The sequence below is a fragment of the Dendropsophus ebraccatus genome, chromosome 8 (genome assembly GCF_027789765.1).
Source record: "Dendropsophus ebraccatus isolate aDenEbr1 chromosome 8, aDenEbr1.pat, whole genome shotgun sequence".
NCBI classification, from domain to species: domain Eukaryota; kingdom Metazoa; phylum Chordata; class Amphibia; order Anura; family Hylidae; genus Dendropsophus; species Dendropsophus ebraccatus.
The window spans coordinates 11,527,102-11,554,052 of record NC_091461.1 but is presented as its reverse complement, the minus strand read 5'-3'; the positions used below and the strand labels follow the sequence as shown (position 1 = coordinate 11,554,052).

Below are 26,951 nucleotides of genomic sequence, written 5' to 3'. Positions count from 1 at the left end.
TAACCGAGACACTTGGTGACCAGCGGGGATACATGCCGGCGGAGTGTGCACTGGGTGTGTGACACGGCTGCGGGGGAAGACGAGCCCTCGTGTTATCACGTCCCAGCTCCATACACTCCTTCCACATGGGTAACTGGGACATTTAATAGAAAACCAGAAAAACAACTTAAATATTCATAGAAAAACTCCACTTTTATGGTTTACGCTTTGTGTTTATACTGTAGATATTTATCAGCTTCACTAATAGAACAATAGAACCAACCCAGTGTACCAAGTCCTATTTTCTATTTCATTACTATTCTATATATTTTTTTCCTAATTATAGCTTTTTATTATTATTATTATTTTTTTTTTTAGCAAAATATTGTACAATAAAATAAAACCTCCACCGGACAAAACTTTCCCATAAGCCAAGGAAGCAGAGAGCACAACATCTGCTTAGTAGTCCTGGAACCCTGAACAAAGATCTAGAACTCTACAGAAAATGTTTCTGTACAACATATATTGAAAGCGTATGATATCAATGACCTAAATGTTAGAATCCAAAGCAATGGGTCCCATCTAACATTACTGAATCTTAGGGTGTCTTTACATAGAGAGATTATTGAAGCCAAAGCCAGGAATGGATTTGAAAAGCGGCGAAATCTCAGTCTTTCCTTTATGACCTGTTCTCTGTTTATAGTCTGGTCCTGGCTTTGGCTTCAAAAATCTGTCAGATGAATCTCTCTGTGTAAAGGCTCCCTTAGACATTGGAAATTTAGCCAGACAGTCTTCAGTTGCTCCGGATATTAGTCTGGCTAATGCTGCGTTTACACGGAGCGATAATTCGCCCAATTGTACGATTAACGATTTCGAAGTAATGTTTTTTTTATATCGATCAGCGTTTAGACGGAACGATATATCTTACGGAAAAATCGTTTTGCGAACGCTTAAGCCTATCTCGCACATAGGTGAAATCAGTGAACGACTGTTTACACGGAACAATCTGCAAATTTATTGCAAACGACGAACGACGATTTATGAACATGTTGTAAGATGAACGATTTTGTTTGATCATTCGCTGCGTTTACACGTACGATTATCGTTCGAATTTTCACAACAACGATCGCATTTGAGCGATAATCGCTCAGTGTAAACGCAGCAAACGATCAAGCGAAGAGCGAGAAATCGTTCATTTTGACATGTTCTCAAATTGGCGTTCGCTAAATATTCGCAGATCGCTTTGTGTAAACAGTCTTTCACCGATTTACCCTATGTAAAAGATGGGCTTAAGCGATCTTAAAAACGATCGCAATAACGATTTTTCTTACAAATTTTCTAACAATTTTTCTAACGATTTATTCGTCTAAACGCTGATCGTTATAAAAACCAAATTGTTGCTTCAAAATCGTTAAACGATCGATTGGGCGGACTATCGCTCCATGTAAACGCAGCATAATGCTGCATTTACACGGAACGATAATTCGCCCGATCACACGATTAACGATTTCAAAGTAACGATTGTTTTTTTTATAACGATCAGCATTTAGACGGAACGATATATCGTACGTAAAATTCGTTTTGCGATCGCTTAAGCCTATCTCGCACATAGGTAAAATCGGTGAACGACTGTTCACACGGAACGGTCTGCGATTTTTTTGCGAACGACAAACGACGATTTAAGAACATATTCAAAGATCAAAATGAACAATTTCTTGTTCGTTGTTCGATCGTTTGCTGTGTTTAAACGATTATCGTTCGAATTCGATCGTTATCGTGCAAATTCGCACGATTATCGTTCCGTGTAAACACAGCATTAGGCTATGTTCACACTACGTAAATTAATGGCCGTTGTTTTCATCCGGCCGGACGTGTGCGCCTGAAACTACGGCCATAGAAATATGGCCTTACGGTCTAGTCGTGAAACTACGGCCGTTGTATCATTTTGCTTTCTAGCTTTTTTCTGAGCGGGATGAAACAAGTCATTTATTTGGAATACTGCGCCCAGCCCAATAAACCACACAGAAATTTTTTTTATTTCAAAATCAAGTTTAATTTTGCAGAAATAAATATTCCGTGCGCGGCCGCATTGAAATCCACGGCCGTAGTTGGAACATTACCGGCTGGAAATAAATGACATGTTCATTTTTCACGGAGCCGTGAAAACAACGGCCATTGTCTGATACGTAGTGTGCATTGTACGACCGTAGTTCGTATATATTGCAGCCAAGGCATAAACCTCAAAACTACGGCCATAGTTTTGCGGTTCGGACTTCGGCCGTAGTTTTACGCAGTGTGAACATAGCCACAGTCTGCTTGATAAATCTGACCCATCTGTTGGCTGTCTAGTCTAAGTTTAAACCAACAACTATCTGGCTTCCCTTACTCTGCAATTTTGGTGCAATCTTTGCAACAAACAATCCACTTCCCCTTTCTCACAAAGCCACACCCTCTTATGCTGAGGTTGGGTTCACACCTGCATTCGGGGGCTCCTTCGCATCTACACAACCAGGCACATACAAACCTAGTGATGGCATAGCTGCCATAAGGGCAGAGCTTTATGGGGCCCGTGCACCAAGGGAGCCTGTGCACCAAGGGGGCCTGTGCACCAAGGGGGCCTGTGCACCAAGGGAGCCTGTGCACCAAGGGGGCCTGTGCACCAAGGGGGCCTGTGCACCAAGGGGGCCTGTGCACCAAGGGAGCCTGTGCACCAAGGGAGCCTGTGCACCAAGAGGGCCTGTGCACCAAGGGGGCCTGTGCACCAAGGGAGCCTGTGCACCAAGGGAGCCTGTGCACCAAGGGGGCCTGTGCACTAAGGGGGCCCGTGCAGCTTGGCACCTCCAGCCACAACCCCCCCCCCCCATACAATATACCCTAATGGGCAGTGTAAATCCTTGGCTCCGGCCACATTCTGAATTATATGATGGCGCTGAATGTGCGCCACGTCCCGTCTGTTGTTATAAATGGGGATGTTGATAAGCAACAAGCGTTTTCCTCCGTTTTTCGGGGGAGGCTTTATCATTAGCGCGGCTGCTGACAGTAATTGAATTGTTTCCCTGGGACACTGCATGGCAAGAACATTTATGCACCGAATCGGCGATGACCTCTAAATTAATCATAGCGCCAGTCTCAGTTTAAGAATTCTATTATGTAACCTATAAAATCAGCATCAAGGAACGGAGCATCGGTGCGGCACCTGTAAATGGGATTTCCATATCAGACAACTTCTTGTAGCAATGTTCTCCAACCTGTGTCTCTCCAGTGGGTTCTAAACTATGTGTGTGTGTGTGTGTGTGTGTGTGTGTGTGTGTATGTGTGTAAGCATGTATGTAATTATGTGCATGTGTATGTGTGTGTGTAAATATATGCATGTATATGTGTGTACGTATGTGTATGTATGTGTGTAAGTATGTATGTGTAAGTATGGGCATGTGTATGTATGCGCGTAAGTATGTGCATGTGTATGGGTTTGTAAGTATGTGTGTATGTATTTGCTTGAGTATGTGTAAGTATGTGCATGTTTGTGTGTGTAATTATGTATGTGTGTGTATGTATGTATGTATGTATGTGTGCTTGAGTATGTGTGTGTAATTATGTATGTGTGTGTATGTATGTATGTATGTATGTATGTATGTGTGCTTGAGTATGTGTGTGTAAGTATGTGCATGTTTATGTGTCTATCTATGTGTATGTATGTACATGTGTATGTAAGTATATGCATGTGTATGTGTGTAAGTATGTGTGTGTAAGAATAAGTATGTGTACTGTATGTGTATGCCCATGTGTTTATGCATGTGTGTGTGTGTATACAGTAGGTGTGTGAATATATGTGTGCTTGTGTATGTGTTTGGTGTGTCTTAAAGTGAAGTAGAAGGTAATGACTAAGCTGAGGAGAGGAGGATTCTCCGGCTTCATGGACAGAGCTATAGCGCTTGGTTTACAGGCGTCTAATTACTGTGTCTCCTCCCGCTGTGGCCGCTGCTGCTGCACCTCGTGCTGGGATTTCCCGCTGTGAGAGGGGAGATTCCTGTGAATCTGATTAAACTTTCATCAATGCCGGAATAATATTCATCTTTATAATTAAATGTTATTAAACACTTCTCACAAGGATCCTCCACCTCCCGGCTCCGGCAGCTTCTCCATTCTCCGGCTTCGGCTGTACATGCAGGGGTACTGTGTATTTTTTATGAGTCACGGGATCAGCTGGACGGGGTCACATGGGAACTTCCTTCCATTCATCATGCTACAGTAATGGTACTACGCAGTGCAGGAGAGGGAAACAGTATTGAAGAATTAAAGGGGTGAAAGTCATAGGATAAATGTCCCCTAGATGTACATAACTCTATCATAAGGGGTCTGTATGTCCTGCAGGAAGTGGTGTATTCTCTCCAGTCTGACACACTGCTCTCTGCTGCCACCTCTGTCCATCTCAGGAACTGTCCAGAGCAGCAGCAAATCACCATAGAAAAACTCTCCTGCTCTGGACAGTTCCTGACATGGACAGAGGTGGCAGCAGAGAGCACTGTGTCAGACTGGAGAGAATACGCCACTTCCTGCAGGACATACAGCGGCTGATAAGTACTGGAAGACTGGAGATTTTTAAATAGAAGTAAATTATAAATCTATAATTATATAATTGAAGTAATTTACAAATCTTATAACTTTTTGATTTGAAAACATTTGATTTATTTTTTTTTGCTGGAGTTCCCCTTTAAGGCATCTGCTCCAGCGTATAGGAGTAAACCATATAGGCAGCTATTTTTCAGGCCATCAGTCAGGGTCGGGCTCGGTGTCACTTATCACCCTATATCAATAGCGCTTATTATAGAGTTGAATAAAAGTGGAATGTTTTTATTGAATTTCCTTAGAATTTTCACCTTAAATATTGATTCCTCCCGTCTGAAGTCATTTCTTTGACGTTACACTTATTCTATACAAGGAGCGGGCTCCATTAATGCACATGAGCGGCTCCGCTGAGCGCCAGCAATCTAAGTGACATCCAGAGCGGCCGTTCATGCTTAAGTGCTGAACACTGATAGTTCATCTACATAGAGCGCTGCCCGCCATCCGCTACCCCGTATAAAGAGCAGGAGTCAAGGAGGGAGCTGTCTGCCGCTAATAACCGCAGGAAGGCCACAAGGTTTACTACGCTCAGTGTAAGGAAGGGATCAAAGTCTTTGTTGAGCGAGCTCATTGTAATAGACAGAACACCATGTGCAATTACAGGCAGCTACGTTACAAGGAGAACGGCCGACGTGCATACTAAAATATGTCTTTCTGCTGCCGATCATGTGACAAAACGAAACTGATATTACAAGGTTATCCAGGATTAGAAATACAGAGCAGCTTACCTTCAAAAACAGCGCCACCCTTAGCCTCAGGTCAAGTGTGGTATTACAAATCAGGGCCATTTGCTTCAGTAAAACTGAGCTGTAATACCACAAGCAAACTGTAGAGCGGCGTTAGTGTTAGTGATTGGGTGTGGGGGGTGGGGGGATATGTTTTTCTAATTTTAGATAACACCCAGATAAACGCTATATAAAGTACCAAGATATATAATGTATACAGCACCCATATATATAATATGTACAGCCCCCAGATATTTATGTATACAGAACCCAGATATATAATGTACAGCACCCAGATATAGAAAATGTACAGCACCCAGATATATAATGTATACAGCACGCAGATATATAATGTATACAGCACCCAGATATATAATGTACACAGGGCCGCCATCAGGAATTTCGGGGCCCCATACAACCAAAGTGTCTGGGCCCCCCACATTAATAAAAAAAAAATAGTGTGTTCGCCCCACGCCTTGCTGGGAGGTATAATTTGATTCCGATCAATTCTAGAGAACTGGCTCATATTCCCCATTTTCCCCAGTGGCTTAAAATGTAACCTCTGTTATACAGTTATAAAATTGTAGAAACTAAATGTGAACAAGGTGCAATGTAAATGTCACCATACAGACACTTACTTGTATAGCCGTCTCTTGTGCTCTGTATGCAGTGCATTATACTCACCCTTGCAACGTACAATTTATAGCGTGTCTCAGGCCCGGATTGGTAATCTGGCGGAGCGGGCGAATGCCCGCTGGGCCGCCAGGATTACCAATCAGAGGGGCCGCTGGTCCCCATGCACACTTCCATCGGCCCCTGCAGTGGTTGAGAGAACAGCGCTGCTGGCCGCTGCGCTGTTCACTCAGCCTCTGCCAGATTAGGATGGGGCGGCATATTCCTCGGCCCCCCTCCCCCCAGAACAAAGGGCCGCTCTGCTCCTTTAGTAGTACCCAGGTGTTGTGGAGGTGCCGCACAGGCATGTCTGTCTACTACAAACTTCTCTATGGCAGCTGACGTCATTTCCTGGACGCGCTGCAGAGAAGGGGGACAGAGGAGAAGAAGCTGCAGCACAGGAGGGGGACTGAGGGGTCACTCAGAGGGGGCCTCTTGCTGCTAATAACAAACAGCACTGCTTGGTGAGAATTTTCTTCCCACCAAGCTACAGCCGGAGCCTGCTCTCTCCCCCTGTGTAAGGACGGCAGCCAACTCTCCCTGCCCCCACACAGGGACTTCATCATCTCCTTCCTGCTGAGCTCTGCTGTCGGTGCAGGGAGGAAGAGGCAGGGGAGCACAAGCTGGCTGTAAGGGAGGACCTGTCACATCCTGAGATGTAAGGAGCTTATTGATGGAGAGTGAGTGACTGTTTCTTTTCTTTGAGTGTGAGTGCATATGTTATATATAGTGTATATCTATATGTATATCAAGTATGCAATGTGCACAGTATGTGTATTGTGTGTGTAGGGATTTCTGTATGTATAGTGTGTGTGTGTATATATGTATGTAATATATGTGTGTGTATATATGATATATGTATGTACTGTAAGTGTGTGTATATATAGTGAATGCATGCCTCTTTAGCATGTTTATGATATATGCATGTATGTATGTACAGTATATATGTGTGTCTACATGATATATGTGTTATGTACAGTGTGTGTGTGTGTATATAGTGTATGCATGCCTCTGTATTATACTTATGATATATGCATATATGTGCAGTAGGCATGCAGTATAATGTATGTTTGTACAGAATGTGTTATTCTACTTCATGCAAAAACTGTGTCTTTTTATTCTGACATATTGCACATACAGTATTATATATATTTTGTATATGCAATGTGGTAGAATATGAAAACACATTTTTTGCATGAAGGAGATGCTGTCCTAGTGTATAGTGTACATTGTGTGACAGGGATGCCATGGGTTGGTTGTAGTGCAGCCAGCCCAGGGAATCTGCAGTATACAGCGCTACCAAAGTGTATTCTGCCTGTATTAGAAAAATCGCGCTGCCATGTGACCATACACGAATTGTAGCGTCTGCACAATCTGTTTAATACCGGCTACATGTGTACGTATGTATGTATGTATGCACAGTGTGTGTGTATATATGATATATGTATGTATGCACAGTGTGTGTTGTGTGTTTATGATGTATGTATAGCATGCGTGATGTGTGGATACAGGTGAGCAGCACATCCTACAGCACTTACACCACTGCAATAATCTGTATTTAAAGGGAACCAATCAGCACAATCTGATATGGTTCCCTGAACTGCTGTATACAGCTCCTGCAGCAGCTGTGGCACATACTGGCCACGGCTGCAGCAGGAGCTGTATACCCGGAAAAAGCACTTTAATCCCCCGGGTGCATGACAGGCATCGGGAGGTAGTCATCTGGGCGGCTCCCCGCCCGGATCTAGTCACCACTGCCTGTCAGCGCGCTCCAAGGAGATGAATGACAGGCAGAGAGGTCCCTTACTGGCCTCTCTGCCTGTCAATCATCCCTACGAGCGCACTGACAGACAGAGAGCGGTGCCTTGATACAGGCAGGGAGCAGCCCAGATGACTACCTGTCACGCGCCCGTGGATTAAAGTCCTTTTTTCGGTTAAACAGTTCCTGCTGCAGCCGGTATGTGCTGCGGCTGCTGCAGGAGCTGTATACAGCAGTTCAGGGAACCATATCAGCCCGATTGGGCTGATTGGTTCACTTTAAATGTGACTAAATGTATGTAGGATTCCAGATACAAAAGTGCAGCACTTTCTTTCTGTGTAATAATATTCACAACTCTATAGTAAATCCCTGATACAACACGCCATTACCATCACATAGAGCATTTGTTGGTAACAATGGTGTCGTGCATCATGGACCTGTTATAGAGTTGTGAATTTTAATACACCAGATTGAACTCTTGGACTTTTGTCTGTCAGGCTATGTTCACACACACTTTTTTGAGTCATACAGTAGCTGCTCAAAAAGTCCTTAATGATCCTTAAGGCTGGATTCACACGCTGTAACTGTGCGGCTGTATTTTTTATGCGGCTGTAAATGTGCGGGTGAAACTACTGCCGTGGGAAAAAATAGACATGCGGCTCAAAACATACGGTCATTTACTTGGAAATCTGGTTCAACTAAAAATAACAAATAAAATGTTAAGAAAGTGATGCAAACACCTCTGGATGCATCTGGGAAAGCAGGGAACACAGTTTACATGAATCGCTATTACCGGGGTTTGCGATCCTCTGCACTATAGCCGATGTGTCTCATGGTTAATATATTGAATTAATAAAACACATTTTCTGTCTAATAAAGTCCCTTTTATTGTTCAATAATTAAATGTAAACGATTCCATCATTTTGCAATTAAATATACTGTTAAAATAAATATATATATAAATAAATGTATATTTATATATATATTTATTTTTTGACAGTATATTTAATTGCACAATGATGGATTCGTTAGAATTAAATTATTGACCAACGAAACTGAATTTATTTCATCGAAAATGTGTTTTCTTAATTAAATATTAATTAGTACAGGAAACTCCATAAGCCGGTAATTCATATGCCGGCAATAGAGCATTCTGTACTAATCATCACTTAACTTTAATGAAAACATCAAATGTTTCTTCTAATTATGTTATCCCAATAGCATTATTAGAAGAAACATTTAGAATTATATGTGCGCTCAGCTGATTGGCTGATCGGCTCAGCGCACATATAATGAGCCGGTCCGCAGCACAGTCACTTCATTGTGCTGCGGACCAGCGAAGAGGACACATCGGGGTGAGTATAGAGCTCTCCCCACCCCCTCCCCAGCACTGCACCCCTCCCAGCAAGGAAGGGGGGGTCACTTAACCCCTTCCTTGCTGGGATGGGTGCAGTCTGACATCAGTCTGGCCCCCAGGGGGTTAAGGGGGATGCAATACATCCTCCCTTAACCCCTTGGGGGTCAGACTGTAAGCAGCGATCTGTAAAGATGCTGCATACTGTAAGGTGCACAACACCGCTCACAATGATGGGTGTTGTGCTCCTGTTTGTGTGTTTTTTGTGTGTTTCTCCCTTTTTGTTTTTCAGATATCGGTATCCAGTGGATTACGTCGGATTCCGTGGACTACGTCGATGACCAGCGTTTTTTTAATGTTTTTTTTAATAAAATGGTCAATGAGGGGTGTGGGGGTGTTTTTATTTGAATAAAAAAATTTGTAAACTTGTGTCTTGTCTTTATTTCTTTACTTTATAGACTTAGTAGTGGAAGCCGTCTAATAGACGGAATCCATTACTAAGTCGGGGCCTAGTATTAGCCGGTATAAAATGGCTAACACTAACCCCCCATTATTACCCCAGTACCCAATGCCACCAGGGGTACTGGGAAGAGCCGGGTGCCAGTGGTCCCGGAGCGTCAAAATTGGCGCTCCTGGACCGGGCGGCAGCAGGCTGGTAAGATTTAGGCTGGGGAGGGCCTAAACCAATGGCTCTTCCCACCCTGGTGTTACCAGGCTGCTGTCGCTTGGTTTTTAACCCGGCTGGTTATAAAAATAGGGGGGACCCTATGCGGTTTTTTTTAATTATTTATTTTAAAAAAAAACGCATAGGGTCCCCCCTATTTTTAGAACCAGCCGGGTTAAAAACCAAGCGACAGCAGCCTGGTAACACCAGGGTGGGAAGAGCCATTGGTTTAGGCCCTCCCCAGCCTAAATCTTACCAGCCTGCTGCCGCCCGGTCCAGGAGCGCCAATTTTGACGCTCCGGGACCACTGGCACCCAGCTCTTCCCAGTACCCCTGGTGGCATTGGGTACTGGGGTAATAATGGGGGGTTAGTGTTAGCCATTTTATACCGGCTAACACTAGGCCCCAACTTAGTAATGGATTCCGTCTATTAGACGGCTTCCACTACTAAGTCTATAAAGTAAAGAAATAAAGACAAGACACAAGTTAACAAATTTTTTTATTCAAATAAAAACACCCCCACACCCCTCATTGACCATTTTATTAAAAAAAACATTAAAAAAACGCTGGTCATCGACGTAGTCCATGGAATCCGACGTAATCCCCAGGATACCGATATCTGAAAAACAAAAAGGGAGAAACACACAAAAACACACAAACAGGAGCACAACACCCATCATTGTGAGCGGTGTTGTGCTCCTTACAGTATGCAGCATCTTTACAGATCGCTGCTTACAGTCTGGCCCCCAAGGGGTTAAGGGAGGATGTATTGCATCCCCCTTAACCCCCTGGGGGCCAGACTGATGTCAGACTGCACCCATCCCAGCAAGGAAGGGGTTAAGTGACCCCCCTTCCTTGCTGGGAGGGGTGCAGTGCCGGGGAGGGGGTGGGGAGAGCTCTATACTCACCATCCGATGTCCCGATGTTGTCTCTTCGCTGGTCCGCAGCACAATGAAGTGACTGTACTGCGGACCGGCTCATTATATGTGCGCTCAGCCGATCAGCCAATCAGCTGAGCGCACATATAATTCTAAATGTTTCTTCTAATAATGCTATTGTCATAACATAATTAGAAGAAACATTTGATGTTTTCATTAAAATAAAGTGATGATTAGTACAGAATGCTCTATTGCCGGCATATGAATTAACGGCTTATAGAGCTTCCTGTACTAATTAATATTTAATTAAAAAAAAACATTTTCGTTGAAATAAATACAGTTTCGTTGGTCAATAATTTATTTCTAACGAATCCATCATTGTGCAATTCAATATACTGTCAAAAAATAAATATATAGATAAATATACATTTATTTATATATCTATTTTTTTTAACAGTATATTTAATTGCAAAATGATGGATTCGTTAGAAATAAATTATTGATCAACGAAAGTGTCTTGATTACAAAGAAAATGTGTTTGATTAATTTAATATATTAACTATTAGAGGCATCGGCATTCGGCATCATTGACGGCTATTTTTGAAGTACTCCGTACGGACCGCCTGTCAATCCACGGCCGCATATTCAGCCGCAAACAATGGTCTTGTTCATTTTTTACGGGTCCGTTTACGATAGGGCCGTAGATTCATACATAGTGTGCACTGTGCAGCCGCATATCCTATACTTCCAAGCATACACACGAACCACCAAAAATACCGCCGCACAATTACAGCCGCAAATACAGCCGCACTCTTACAACGTGTGAACCGAGCCTTATGGTGTATGGAGTTCAATTAATTAAATTTGATCTTAAAATGGCTGTTTGTGCACACATGTAGTAACTTTATGGTCATAATTAGAGATGAGTGAGCCTGGCCAAGGTTCGGCTTCATACAAACCTGAAACATTGGCATTTGAATTCCTGTTCCACAGAGGTGGAGATAGCACGAGTCACACCTGTAAAACAGCAATGCAATACAGCCAAGATCATAGGCTGTATCCCTGTTTTCCAAGCGAGACTCGTGCTATTTCTACCTTCCCAAAGGACCAAGAAGACAGCGGGATTCAAATGCACCCGAACCCAAACCACGGCCAGGTTCACTCATCTCTAATTATAATCAATACTATAAAATTAAAAGGATTATCCAGGATTAGAAAAACATAGTTGTTTTCTTCCAAAAAGCGGGCTCAGGTTGTATGTGGTATTGCCGTGCTGTTTTTGGGAGAAAGCAGACATGTTTTATCTAATTCTGGATAACCCCTTCGCAAGGAGTGTCATCAGGAGAAGGGCACATTACATCCTCCTGATGACGCTCTTTGCAAGTGAAACTAGTTGAGGGGCTATGCAGCTTTTAAGATATCACTTGGTCATCAGTATTCTGTTGATAGTAGTCTGCAGCTACTACAGTATAGGCAGAGGCTGTGTAAGCCGCTGTAGTGGCCAGGGGTGACCTTACTGCGGTTGCCGCGGGTGACGGTGGTACTCCGAGCAGTGTAAGGGGTGTTAAGGCCTTGGCCCCTGAAGCAGACTATCATGTAGATGATGTTCCTAGTTCCTTAACCTGGTTGCCGGGTAATAAGTAATCCATAGACACAGGCTTTTCAATGAACAGTGCTTTTACTAGCAGGAACTTGTAAGTGACAGGATACAGTTCAGTAACAGGCAGACTTTTGGGGAGTCAGTGGACTAGCAAGCTTCTGGAGCTCCAGGGCAATAATGCATCTTTAGCGTCTTTAGTGTGTTGTGCTGCATGTATGCCGGCTGTGCAGGTGTGTGAGGAAGAGAAGACAGACCTGGTTTCTGTAGTATAATTGCGAGGTCCTGGAACTGGACCGGAGGACCCTGTGACAGGAAGCACGGACGTCTTCTGTAATATAACTGGGTTCCGGACACAGGATACTGAAGAGAGGTCCACCGCGTGCAGAGGTTTGGACTTAGGTCTAGTCAGCTTCTCACATAGTGTGTGTGCAGACACTTAGATGCTGCCCTGGGTAATGCCAGGCTTCCACTGACCAGGGATCTGGAAGATTCCCTGTACAGGAGAATTAGCTCCACCCATTGATGACATGCCTCATCACATGCACCAATCGAGCTAGCTTGCTAGTGCTCTTTACCTCACAAGGAATGCTGGGGGACCAGCTTAAGGTGGTATACACCAAATTACCACTTTTACATTACCAATACAATACACTAAAGGGAGCATGGGACCGAGGAACAGACAGACAGCATATACCTGACTGGTATGTTACATACTCCCCCTCTTGAAATAAGCCGTCCTCGGCGCTCTGTGCAACACTTTCAGTAGCAAAGCAACACAATACTTGTGGAATGTAAATAAACGTTTGGACTCAGTCTCTGGTGAGCTACAGGAACAAGGGGAGTGTTCTTTCGGGAGAGTCTTTCTTTTGAGGCAATAACAAACATCGTCCATATCCAAAAGGCTCTGGTGAAGCACTCTGAAGAAATAGTCCATTTTTGGAGGAATCTTGGGAAGACCCAGGTGTGAGACTTGAATACAGTTGCTAACTAACTAGCCTGAGCTAACTTTTGTCAGTATACATGTGTACAAAAGAAGAGAAAATTTTATTAATCTCTGTAGCGGGCAGGCGGTGTCCCCCGGGTGCTTCGCTCTGACCGCCTCAGCTCTTGAACTTCTTCTGGTGCAGGAACCTGGAACACTTCCTCTGGAGCAGGAATCTGAAACTCTTCTGCTGGAACAGGGAGGTTGTAAGGCACTGGGCCAGGCATGAGATAAGCGGCTTGAGGAGGTGGTACCGGTAAAGGAGCAGCCACAGGGGGAGCAACTGGAACAGGAACCGGCATCGGACCCTGTGGGTAGAGCGGGATTAGATACTGGAAGGTGCTGGCGGGCCCTTCTGCAACGGGTGGTCTTGATACTTCAACTGCATGCACTGGTGGTGAAGGAGAAGACCTCATTGCCAAATCTTCCTTGGTACAAAGCTTCACCCGGTTTCTATGCACCGTTTGAGGAGCCATCCCTGGCTTCTGAACCTCATACACATCCGACTCTGGAAAGGGAATACCCGTCACTAGGTATGGCTCTGTTTCCCACAAGGAGTCCAGCTTTCCAGCACGGTGATACTTGCGAAGCCACACTCTGTCACCCACTTGAAGTGGAGGGGCGTTGGCCATCCGATTATAGGCCTCTCCTTGTCTGTGCTGAGCTTCGCCCATACGATGGTTCACAATCTGTTGGGCTTCTTTCATTCTGTGCTGATGTTCAGAAACCCAGTCAGTGTTTGGCAGAGGATTCACTTCATCTGGGACTTGGATCCCCAGAGCCCGATCTTTTGGGAGCTGACCCTGCCGCCCAAACATCAAGTAGTAGGGTGTGTACCCCGTAGAGCAGTGGATGGTGTTATTATAGATCTCCGCGAGTTCGTCCAGGAGCTGGGGCCACTCTGCCTGCTTGGAGACTGATGCTGTTCTGAGCAGGTTTATAAAGATCTGGTTGACCCTTTCACAGAGTCCATTCCCTTGAGGATGATAAGCTGTGGTTCTGAGCTTCTTGCACTGGTGGAAACGACAAAGTTCCTGGAACAGCTGGGACTCAAATGCAGGTCCCCTGTCAGTCAGCACGGCTTTGGGAGAGCCATAATGCCTTACATACTCCCGGTAGAAGACTGCAGCTGTGGTTCTCGCCGTGAGGTCCTTCACAGGGGCGACTACAACCCACTTGGTGAAATGGTCGACCATGGTCAGCGCGTAGGTATAACCTGAGCGAGTTGGAGCCAACTTCACGTGGTCCAGAGCCACCAGCTCATTAGGCCTCTGTGAGGTAATGGAATGTAAAGGAGCTCTTTCACTTCTCCCAGCTTTGCTGAGGTTGCAGGCTGGACACTCTGCCACCCAGTTCTCGATGTCTAGGCGCATCCCGATCCAGTAGAATCTCTGCCGGATAGTGGCCTCAGTCTTTTGCACCCCAAAGTGCCCGGATTGGTCATGATAGAGGTCCAATATTACGCGAGCGTCTCTTCGGGGTATCAGGATCTGGTGGATCCGCCTCCCAGATACGGGATCAAGGGAATTTCGGAGAATGAGCCCTCTTTGAATAAAGAGTTTCTTCCGATGCCGCCAGAGCCGATCGAGTTCCTGGTCAGGGCGGGGACGCTTTCTGCGAGACCTTTTTCCAGCACATAGAGCCTCATACAGCTCTCCCAGAGCTCTAGACTCCTTCTGCAGCAGCAACCACCTGGATACGTCCAGCGAGGGGTCAGACTCTGAGGGGGAACCTTCCTCAGTCGGTGTGGCGACCACTGAGCTCTGGTTAGCAAACCTCTGGTAGAAGGGTGGCATCTCTACATCCTCCCAAACATCATCCTCAGGGGGTTCCTCTCCTTTTGCCAACCGAGACAAGGCGTCAGCGTTGGTGTTCGTCTTGCCACTCCGATATTTGATGTCGAAGCAGAAATTGGCAAGTCTGGATGCCCATCTTTGTTCAATAGCCCCCAGTCGGGCAGTATTCAGGTGAGCCAGAGGATTATTATCCGTGAACACGGTGAAGGGGGTGGCTGTAAGGTAGTCCCTGAACTTCTCAGTCACCGCCCAGACAAGAGCCAGTAGTTCTAATTTGAACGAGCTGTAATTCTTATCGTTTTTCTCTGCACCCCTCAAGCTCCGGCTGGCATAGGCCACGACACGTTCCTGGTTGTCTTGGACTTGGGACAACACAGCTCCCAGACCGTCAAAGCTGGCATCTGTGTATAAGCGGAAGGGTCGACTGTAGTCCGGATAAGCCAGGATGGGGGGAGAAGTCAACAGGCCCTTCAATGTATGGAAGGCAGTGGCCTGTCTTTCTTCCCACAGGACCGGAAGGCGTCTGTTATAATTCTCTTTCGGGCATCCTCGAAGTAGCTCTGTCAGTGGTTCTGCCACTTGTGCAAAATGAGGAATGAAGCGGCGGTAATAGCCCGCGAAGCCCAGAAAACTTCTGACCTCCTTCACTGTCTTGGGGGTGTCCCATTCGTGGACAACGGAGATCTTCTCCGGATCTGGCTGAATACCCTCAGCACTCACCAGATGGCCCAGGTATTTCACCTTTGGCTTTAGCAGGTGGCATTTGGTGGGCTTGATCTTCAGGCCATGTTGTGTGAGCACCTGGAATACTTCGGCTAGATGGTGGAGGTGCTCCTCGTACGAGCTAGAGTACACGACCACATCATCCAAATAGAGAAGAACGCTCTGGAAGTTCAAGTGACCAAGACATCTCTCCATAAGCCTCTGGAAAGTGGCAGGGGCATTGCAGAGACCGAATGGCATGCTTGTAAACTCATAGAGCCCCATCGGAGTGGTAAAGGCCGTCTTCTCCCTATCCCCAGGGGCCACCGGGACCTGCCAGTAGCCACTGGTGAGGTCGAGAGTGGAGAAGTAGCGGGCTGAGCCCAGTGCTGTGAGGGATTCTTCGATCCGTGGAAGAGGATATGCATCTTTGTGGGTTACATTATTCAATTTTCTGTAGTCTACGCAGAAACGTATGTTCCCATCCTTCTTCTTCACCAGCACTATGGGGGCAGCCCATGGGCTCTGGCTCTCCTGAATAACGGATGACTCCCTCATTTCTTTCAGCAGTTTCTTGACTTGTTGGTAGTTAGCCGGAGGGACTGGTCGGTGCCTTTCTTTAATGGGTGCATGGTCACCTGTATGGATCCTGTGCTCAATTAGATTAGTCTTCCCAAAGTCGAGAGGGTGTTTACTAAAGGCCTCGTGATACCTCTTAGCCAACTTTCTCACGCCCTCTGTGTGCCTTGAGGGAGTATTGGCATCACCGATGTTCAGCTCTTCCCACCAATGAACAGTGGGGGTGTAAGAGCCCTTTGAGACCGACTTGATGGATTTTTGCTGGGCAATCATCTCTTCATCCAACACATCCTCAGGGTCAATGCAGAATAATTTGGCCACAGTGTTAAATTTACGTAACTTCGCTGGTGTGTCCCCCAAATTAACAAGCCGTACTGGAACTCGCCCGTTCGAAACATTGACTAAGCTTCTGGCAGCTTTAACTAGGGGTAATCCTTCCAGCTGGTATGAGTCCAGTAGAGCAGTGTAGTCTTCATTGTTTACACCGGGTCGAGCCCGACACCAGAGAGTGGTCTCACTGTTGGCAGCCAGGGTGATGGGTCTTGAATCTGTGACTCTTACCCGACAGATCTCCCCATTCTGATTGGCAAACTTCTGCTGAGCGGAGAGCACTTTGATAGTCTTCCGCACCGCCTGCCTGTAGGGGAGGGAAGCAGAGGGGAGAGAGGCATGCAATGCAGCAAGTAATTCAGAAAATACATGACGTATGACATTCATGCCTAACACTACCGCTGTGGTATCTCCCTGAGCCTCCGTAACTATCACACCTTGAGAGGGCAATTGTCGGTCCCCAATCTGGATGGTGGGTTCCCAGTAGCCCACCTGGGTAATGGACTGTCCATTGCCAGCTATAAGGCGTAAGTTGGTTTTACCAACAGGGTTGATGAGACTGTGGTCCCAATGCTGTTCAAAAGCTCTTCTATCGATAGTAGTGACTTGGGAGCCAGTGTCTATGAGAGCTTCAAGTGGGACACCATTTATTTTCAGCGTGATGTAGGGACATTGGGACAAGAATCGATCGACCCACTGCTCCTGCGAGCCTTTGGAGGGACCTCCCGAGGGGCGGCTCTTTGCCTCGGGGGTTGCCCGTTTAACTGATAGCATTGGTATCTGAAATGTCCTCTCCGTCTACAGTGGGTACAATAGACACAATCCTCGGCTGGGGGGTCCTCAGGTGGGGGCTGTTCAACATTAGAGCGGCTGGAACAAGGCCCTGAGTAACTTGTCTGAGTACAGGGGGGCTCACAGGCAACCGGGGGTTGAGTCTTAAATTCTCTGAGAGCCTGACACAGGGAGTCCACTACCTGTGCCAACACAACCAGGGTATTGGGGTCAGACGCCTGAGCAGGTGGAGACGCCTGCCTGGGGGAACCCTGAGGGATCGCAGCAGAGGTAGAAAACAGAGTGACTGAGTCAGTTGTGTAAGAAGGAGCATGACCGGTGCCGGGAGTGTCAGTACCCACGACTTTCAGAGCCAGTGTTTTGAATTCCGGAAAGGTCATGTGAGGATTCTGGGCCGCCAGCATGCGAAGCTGGCCCTGTACTAATCGGGAGTCCACTCCTTCTATGAACCGGTCTGTAATGATGCCTTCCGCTACTGTGGGGTCCAGCCGATCAATACGTTGTAAGGCCCTATAAGCAGACTGGAGTGCTAAAGCATATTCTCGGAGGGTCTCACCTGACCTCTGACGCCGGTCGTAGAAGTTCAAACGCACCTCTGTTGGGGATTGATGTTCAAACTCCTTGCGTAGCCGGGTCAAGATTTGTCTCACGCTGGTCTTTTCAGTGAGGGGCCAGGAACGGACCTCTTCGGCTGCTGGGCCCTCTAGCTGTCCAAGCAACAGTTGTACCTGCTGATGAGGTGAGAGAGTTACAAGTTCAAGAATCCTAGTAATGTTCTCTTTAAATTCGGAAAAAGAGTGGGGGTCCCCCTTGTACTTGAGCAAACTGGGGGTGCCCAGAAAGAACGGCATTCCAGTTGGGGCCGCAGGGGGGGCTGGAGCCGCAGCAGCAGCGTCAAGTGGTTGGATGATAGGGCCGACATTCCCTAGGGGGCCGGCGGGGTTCTGCACATTCCCATGGTCTGGCAGATTGGCAGCAGCTGCCTGACCTCCGGCACTTGGGTCAGACATGGTTCCCCTTTTAGCTGGCTGGCAGTCTTTGGCACTTTAAGAGCGCGTCGTAATAACTCAGTCTCTGTCCTCCCGCTTCCCCTCTTGAGCAAAGCCCGTTGAGAAATACAATCAAAGGTAGTTCACTTATCTGGTTGGTAAACGGGGGCGGTTCTGGTGCTCTGTAACAGTGCAGCAGCTTGTTTGTAACCTTTCCAAGATGGCGGCATACATGCAGCAATCCGGAGCCAGTGGGCGGAGCTTGAGTCTTGCCGCGCGGGAAAGTCGGTTTAACCTTTTGCAAGCCCGTGATGCACAATTCCAGGTGGATAAAGTCTGTTTTAACACACACAATGTTGAGAGCAGTAGTGATAAGACACAAAGATATCCTGTTCGTGACGCCAAATCTCATGTAGTGGCCAGGGGTGACCTTACTGCGGTTGCCGCGGGTGACGGTGGTACTCCGAGCAGTGTAAGGGGTGTTAAGGCCTTGGCCCCTGAAGCAGACTATCATGTAGATGATGTTCCTAGTTCCTTAACCTGGTTGCCGGGTAATAAGTAATCCATAGACACAGGCTTTTCAATGAACAGTGCTTTTACTAGCAGGAACTTGTAAGTGACAGGATACAGTTCAGTAACAGGCAGACTTTTGGGGAGTCAGTGGACTAGCAAGCTTCTGGAGCTCCAGGGCAATAATGCATCTTTAGCGTCTTTAGTGTGTTGTGCTGCATGTATGCCGGCTGTGCAGGTGTGTGAGGAAGAGAAGACAGACCTGGTTTCTGTAGTATAATTGCGAGGTCCTGGAACTGGACCGGAGGACCCTGTGACAGGAAGCACGGACGTCTTCTGTAATATAACTGGGTTCCGGACACAGGATACTGAAGAGAGGTCCACCGCGTGCAGAGGTTTGGACTTAGGTCTAGTCAGCTTCTCACATAGTGTGTGTGCAGACACTTAGATGCTGCCCTGGGTAATGCCAGGCTTCCACTGACCAGGGATCTGGAAGATTCCCTGTACAGGAGAATTAGCTCCACCCATTGATGACATGCCTCATCACATGCACCAATCGAGCTAGCTTGCTAGTGCTCTTTACCTCACAAGGAATGCTGGGGGACCAGCTTAAGGTGGTATACACCAAATTACCACTTTTACATTACCAATACAATACACTAAAGGGAGCATGGGACCGAGGAACAGACAGACAGCATATACCTGACTGGTATGTTACACCGCCATATCCATACACTTCATATACTGGTGACCTGGAGTGTATTTTTAATAGTGTCACATTCATCTTCATGTTAAACTTATACTTTTATCAGGTATTAATTAACAGTATGTTTTAATAATAGGGTCATGTCCAAGGTGTGAGTGGGCCATTGGCCCTTTTGTTAAGGGGGCCACAAACACTTTGGCTGTATGGGGCTCCAAAATCCCTGTTGGCGGCCCTGCCTATACCATGTGGAGGCTCAGAGAGGACAATTATAAAAGTTTACACTGGACTTGTCGCTGTCGCTTATATCTCCCCTGCACCTTTCTGCTGGGATCTACAGCTCTGTACCTGGTATGGACCTCATAGATTCCCTTTAAGTGCACTGACACTAGTAATCCATTGATGCTGCTGAAATACATAAATATGCAACAACAAATCCACAGCAGATTATGTTGTTTTTTTATGTGTTGATGGTAGGGTTCATATATTTAATGAAGTAGTGAGCAGAATTCGCTACAGCATGTTTAGAACACTGCTATCTATGATATATCGGGGGGGGGGATATATGTTATGTGGGCTGCTGAGGTTTGAGTGCCAGGGCTGATTTTAAGTTCCAGTCCGGCCCTGGCGTGTCTACAAGCCCAGCGGGGCTCATTATGATGGAGACTACAACATACAAGAGTGGGGTAGGGGTTCCCCTGTATTCAGAATGCTGTTGAGTACTAGGCAATGCCCCGTTTGGGGTTATTGAATTTCGAGGGTCTGGGGGGCTGTTTGATTTGTATATGTTCACCAATAATAATGCCCCCAGAGGTGCCCCCATACACTAATAATGCCCCCAGAGGTGCCCCCATACACTAATAATGCCCCCAGAGGTGCCCCCATACACTAATAATGCCCCCAGAGGTGCCCCCATACACTAATAATGCCCCCAGAGGTGCCCCCATATACTAATAATGCCCCCAGAGGTGCCCCCATATACTAATAATGCCCCCAGAGGTGCCCCCATATACTAATAATGCCCCCAGAGGTGCCCCCATACACTAATAATGCCCCCAGAGGTGCCTCCATACACTAATAATGCCCCCAGAGGTGCCCCCATATACTAATAATGCCCCCAGAGGTGCCCCCATATACTAATAATGCCCCCAGAGGTGCCCCCCATGAACTAATAATGCCCCCAGAGGTGCCCCCCATGAACTAATAATGCCCCCAGAGGTGCCCCCATATACTAATAATGCCCCCAGAGGTGCCCCCATAAACTAATAATGCCCCCAGAGGTGCCCCCCAAGAACTAATAATGCCCCCAGAGGTGCCCCCATATACTAATAATGCCCCCAGAGGTGCCCCCATATACTAATAATGCCCCCAGAGGTGCCCCCCAAGAACTAATAATGCCCCCAGAGGTGCCCCCATATACTAATAATGCCCCCATATACTAATAATGCCCCCAGAGGTGCCCCCCATGAACTAATAATGCCCCCAGAGGTGCCCCCATATACTAATAATGCCCCCGGAGATGCCCCCATATACTAATAATGCCCCCAGAGGTGCCCCCATATACTAATAATGCCCCCAGAGGTGCCCCCATACACTAATAATGCCCCCAGAGGTGCCCCCATACACTAATAATGCCCCCAGAGGTGCCCCCATATACTAATAATGCCCCCAGAGGTGCCCCCATATACTAATAATGCCCCCAGAGGTGCCCCCATACACTAATAATGCCCCCAGAGGTGCCCCCATGAACTAATAATGCCCCCAGAGGTGCCCCCATACACTAATAATGCCCCCAGAGGTGCCCCCATACACTAATAATGCCCCCAGAGGTGCCCCCATACACTAATAATGCCCCCAGAGGTGCCCCCATATACTAATAATGCCCCCAGAGGTGCCCCCATATACTAATAATGCCCCCAGAGGTGCCCCCATTCACTAATAATGCCCCCAGTGGTGCCCCCATGAGATAATAATGCCTCCAGAGGTGCCCCCATGAGCTAATAATGCCCCTAGAGGTGCCCCCATATACTAATAATGCCCCCAGAGGTGCCCCCATATACTAATAATGCCCCCAGAGGTGCCCCCATATACTAATAATGCCCCCAGAGGTGCCCCCATACACTAATAATGCCCCCAGAGGTGCCCCCATATACTAATAATGCCCCCAGAGGTGCCCCCATATACTAATAATGCCCCCAGAGGTGCCCCCCTCGAACTAATAATGCCCCCAGAGGTGCCCCTAAAAAAACAAACATCCTACTCACCTAATCCGCGCTGTGCAGGCAGCAGCTCTTCCTCCTCTTCGGGCTCCATCTTGCGAGCCGCAGGGACGGGACTTCCGGCAGGCGTGATGACGTCACATGATCACGCCTGCCGGAGAGGTCACGGCCCGGCGTCCCATAGGCTGCTGGTATGAAGTGCCGGCAGCCAGGCCTGTATTTAGAGTTTATGCTGCCCTAGGCACTTTGCACGCTGAGGCGCCCCCCCCCCCACATTACTGTACATGCATGGTATATACCCTGGCACTTGGGTGTCGCTCTGCTTGATGCCCGCTATTCTCATCAAACAAATGTGATGGAGGAAGGAAGGAGGCCGGGGACGTCTTAGTTTGGGGGCCGCTTCTGTCCAGTGTCGGACTGGGGCACCTGGGGCCACCAATATAGAACCAGTGAGACACGACATGCTGACCCGCTCCTTTCCTGAATTCATCTGTATCTGTGACAAATCCCTACATTTATACAACTCTCAGGGTATGCTGGGAGTTGTAGTCTCTGAGAGGACAACCCTGTAATAAATCACTGTGTGCAGAGTCTCCTGGTGGCTGCAATTTGTGGGTGACAACCATTAGCCCTGAAGGTCCAGCAATACATCTGTCTACACTGTACTACAACTCCCAGCATACTCTGAGGGCTGCAGACTGTCAGTACATGCTGGGAGTTGTAGTGCCTGCAGCTGTTGTAGTTGGGTCCTATACACTGGATGCTTTGTGGCATATAAGAATACAAAGATCTGTGGGGGCTCAGTGCAGGGAAGTGACCCCAGAACATCACTAATAGGGGATAGAACAAAAACATCTCCCCCCCCTATTAGTGCTGTTCTGGGGTCACTTCCCTGCACTGAGCCCCCACAGATCTATGTATTCTTATATGCTACAAAGCATCCAGTGTATAATGCACCTAGGACCCAACTACAGCAGCTGCAGGCACTACAACTCCCAGCATTTACTGACAGTCTGCAGCCCTCAGCATATGCTGGGAGTTGTAGTGCCTGCGGCTGTTGTAGTTGGGTCCTAGTTTAAAAGTTTGCGCTAGTGTACTGTAGTGACTGCGGGGCTGTGTCAGTACACTACTGCAAACAATACACTGACCCATTTAGACCCCAATGGTACACAGGCTCTGCACACTATAGAAGTGATTACAGTGCAGTTACTAATGACTCACCGGTGACGTCTTCTCCGATTGCCGTCGCTTCTTGCTTTCTTCTCCATCTGGCGCAGCAATCAAGAAGACTTCTCCGACCACAACTAGTCTGCAAGCAGGCAGCTGGGGGTGACTGGGGAAGGGAGGCAGCTGGGTGTGCCAGGGGAAGCCGCTGGGGTGAAGGGGAGAAGCTGGGGTGACAGGGGGAAGGAGAGCAGCTGGGGTGACGGGGAGCAGCTAGGGGTGGCAGGGGGAGAATCTGGGGAGGCAGAGGGAGCAGCTGGGGGCAGGGGGAGTAGATGGGGGCAGGAGGAGGAGCAGATGGGGGGCAGGGGGAGCAGCTGGGGTGAGAGGGGCAGGGGTAGTAGATGGGGGCAGGGGGAGCAGCTGGGGGGGCAGAGGGAGCAATGTGGGGCAGAGGGATCAGCTCGGGGGCAGCAGCTGGGGTGGCAGGGGGAGTAGATGGGGGGCAGGAGGAGCAGCTGGGGTGGCAGGCAGGGGGAGCAGATAGGTGGCAGCTAGGGTGGCAGGGAGAAGATTGGGCAGCTGGAGTGGCAGGGGGAGAAGATGGGGGACAGGCGGAGGAGCAGATGGGGCAGGGGGAGAAGATGGGGGGCAGGAGGAGCAGCTGGGGGGCAGGGAGAGCAGCTGGAGGTGCTGGTGGAGAGGCTAGGGGGTGCAGGAGGAGAGGCTGGGGGGTGCTGACAGAGAGGCTGGGGGGTGCTGACAGAGAGGCTGGGGGGGTGCTGACGGAAAGGCTGGGGGAGAGGCTGGGGGTGCAGGAGGGTAGGCTAGGGGGAGAGGTTGTGGGGTGCAGGAGGAGAGGCTTTGGGGTGCAGGAGGAGAGGCTGTGGGGTGCAGGAGGAGAGGCTGTGGGGTGCAGGAGGAGAGGCTGTGGGGTGCAGGAGAAGAGGCTGGGGGGTGCAGGAGAAGAGGCTGTGGGAGAGGCTGTGGGGTGCAGGAGGAGAGGCTGGGTGAGGCTGTGGGGTGCAGGAGGAGAGGCTGGGGGGTGCAGGAGAAGAGGCTGGGGGAGAGGCTGTGGGGTGCAGGAGGAGAGGCTGGGGGTGCAGGAGGAGAGGCTGGGGGGTGCAGGAGGAGAGGCTGGGGGAGAGGCTGGGGGGTGCAGGAGGAGAGGCTGGGGGGTGCAGGAGGAGAGGCTGGGGGTTGCAGGAGGAGAGGCTGGGGGGTGCAGGAGGAGAGGCTGGGGGGTGCAGGAGGAGAGGCTGGAGGGGGGGTACAAGAGGAGAGGCTGGAGGGGGGGTACAAGAGGAGAGGCTGGAGGGGGGGTACAAGAGGAGAGGCTGGAGGGGGGGTACAAGAGGAGAGGCTGGAGGGGGGGTACAGGAGGAGAGGCTGGAGGGGGGGTACAGGAGGAGAGGCTGGAGGGGGGGTACAGGAGGAGAGGCTGGAGGGGGGGTACAGGAGGAGAGGCTGGAGGGGGGGTACAGGAGGAGAGGCTGGAAGGGGGTACAGGAGGAGAGACTGGAAGGGGGTACAGGAGGAGAGACTGGAAGGGGGTGCAGGAGGAGAGGCTGGAGGGGGGGTACAAGAGGAGAGGCTGGAGGGGGGGTACAAGAGGAGAGGCTGGAGGGGGGGTACAAGAGGAGAGGCTGGAGGGGGGGTACAGGAGGAGAGGCTGGAGGGGGGGTACAGGAGGAGAGGCTGGAGGGGGGGTACAGGAGGAGAGGCTGGAGGGGGGGTACAGGAGGAGAGGCTGGAGGGGGGGTACAGGAGGAGAGGCTGGAAGGGGGTACAGGAGGAGAGACTGGAAGGGGGTACAGGAGGAGAGACTGGAAGGGGGGGTACAGGAGGGGGGGTACAGGAGGAGAGGCTGGAGGGGGGGTACAGGAGGAGAGGCTGGAGGGGGGGTACAGGAGGAGAGGCTGGAGGGGGGGTACAGGAGGAGAGGCTGGAAGGGGGTACAGGAGGAGAGACTGGAAGGGGGTACAGGAGGAGAGACTGGAAGGGGGGGTACAGGAGGAGAGGCTGGAGGGGGTACAGGAGGAGAGGCTGGAGGGGGGGGGTACAAGAAGAGAGGCTGGGGGAAGAGGGAGCGGCCGGGGGAGCCAGGGGAGCAGAGGGAGCAGAGGCAGGTGAGGCAGGTCCCCCCTTCCCATGCTGCGTTGGTCCGGTGAGCTTCCGGCACACGCTGCCTCTATCACTGGCCGGAAGCTCACAGCTGCAGCCCCGCGGTCCAGGAACTTCTCTCCTGCTCGGCGCGATGACGTCACGTGCGCCGCTGCCGAGCAGGAGAGAAGGACCGCAGGGCTGCAGCTGTGAGCTTCCGGCCAGTGATAGAGGCAGCGTGTGCCGGAAGCTCACCGGACCGAAGCGGCACAACCCCCCCCCCCCCCCCAGGTGGCAAGGGGGGCCGTGCGGGCCCCCCTAGCGTAGCGGTCGGGGTGGGGGGGTAGCGGTCGGGCGGGAGGCGGCGGCGGGCGGGAGGCGGCGGCCGGCGGGCCCGGGGGGCCCGGGGGGCCCGCCGGGCCCCCCCCCCATGTCTCTTAAGGGTCCGGGCCCCATACGGCAGTACCGGTTGTACTGCCCTATCGGCGGCCCTGAATGTACAGCACGCAGATAGATAAGGTATACAGCACGCAGATATATAATGTATATAGCACCCAGATAAATAATGTATACAGCACCCAGATATATAATGTACAGCACGCAGATAGATAAGGTATACAGCACCCAGATATATATAATGTACAGCACCCAGATATATAATGTATACAGCACCCAGATATATAATGTACAACACCCAGATATAGAAAATGTACAGCACCCAGATATATAATGTACACAGCACGCAGATATATAATGTATACAGCACGCAGATATATAATGTATATAGCACCCAGATAAATAATGTATACAGCACGCAGATAGATAAGGTATACAGCACCCAGATATATATAATGTACAGCACCCAGATATATAATGTATACAGCACCCAGATATATAATGTATACTCCACCCAGATATAGAAAATGTACAGCACCCAGATATATAATGTATACAGCACGCAGATAGATAAGGTATTTAGAACCCAGATATATAAAATGTACAGTACCCAGATATATAATGTATACAGCACCCAGATATATAATGTATACTCCACCCAGACATAGAAAATGTACAGCACCCAGATATATAATGTATACAGCACGCAGATAGATAAGGTATACAGCAACCAGATATATAATGTATACATAACCCAGATATATAATGTATACAGAACCCAGATAAATAATGTATACAGAACCCAGATATATAAGGTATACAGCACCCAGATATATAATGTACAGCACCCAGATATATAGGGTATACAACACCCAGATATATAATATACAGCACCCAGATATATAATGTACAGCACCCAGATATATAATGTATACAGCACCCAGATATATAATGTATACAGCACCCAGATATATAATGTATACAGCACCCAGATATATAATGTACAGCACCCAGATATATAAGGTATACAGCACCCAGATATATAAGGTATACAGCACCCAGATATATAATGTACAGCGCCCAGATATATAATGTATACAGCACCCAGATATATAATGTACAGCACCCAGATATATAATGTATACAGCACCCAGATATATAATGTACAGCACCCAGATATATAATGTATACAGCACCCAGATATATAATGTACAGCACCCAGATATATAATGTATACAGCACCCAGATATATAATGTACAGCACCCAGATATATAATGTATACAGCACCCAGATATATAATGTACAGCACCCAGATATATAATGTATACAGCACCCAGATATATAATGTATACAGCACACAGATATATATTGTATACAACACCCAGATATATAATGTATACAGCACACAGATATATAATGTACAGCACCCAG

At 48.4% G+C, this 26,951-nt stretch overlaps 1 protein-coding gene across 5 annotated transcripts in view; it reads right to left on the bottom strand.

Moving 5' to 3' along the window:
- The window catches only part of LOC138799057 (VPS10 domain-containing receptor SorCS1-like), a 473,569-nt gene that overhangs the window by 337,469 nt on the left and 109,149 nt on the right, over window positions 1–26,951 (bottom strand). The window lies entirely within an intron of this gene.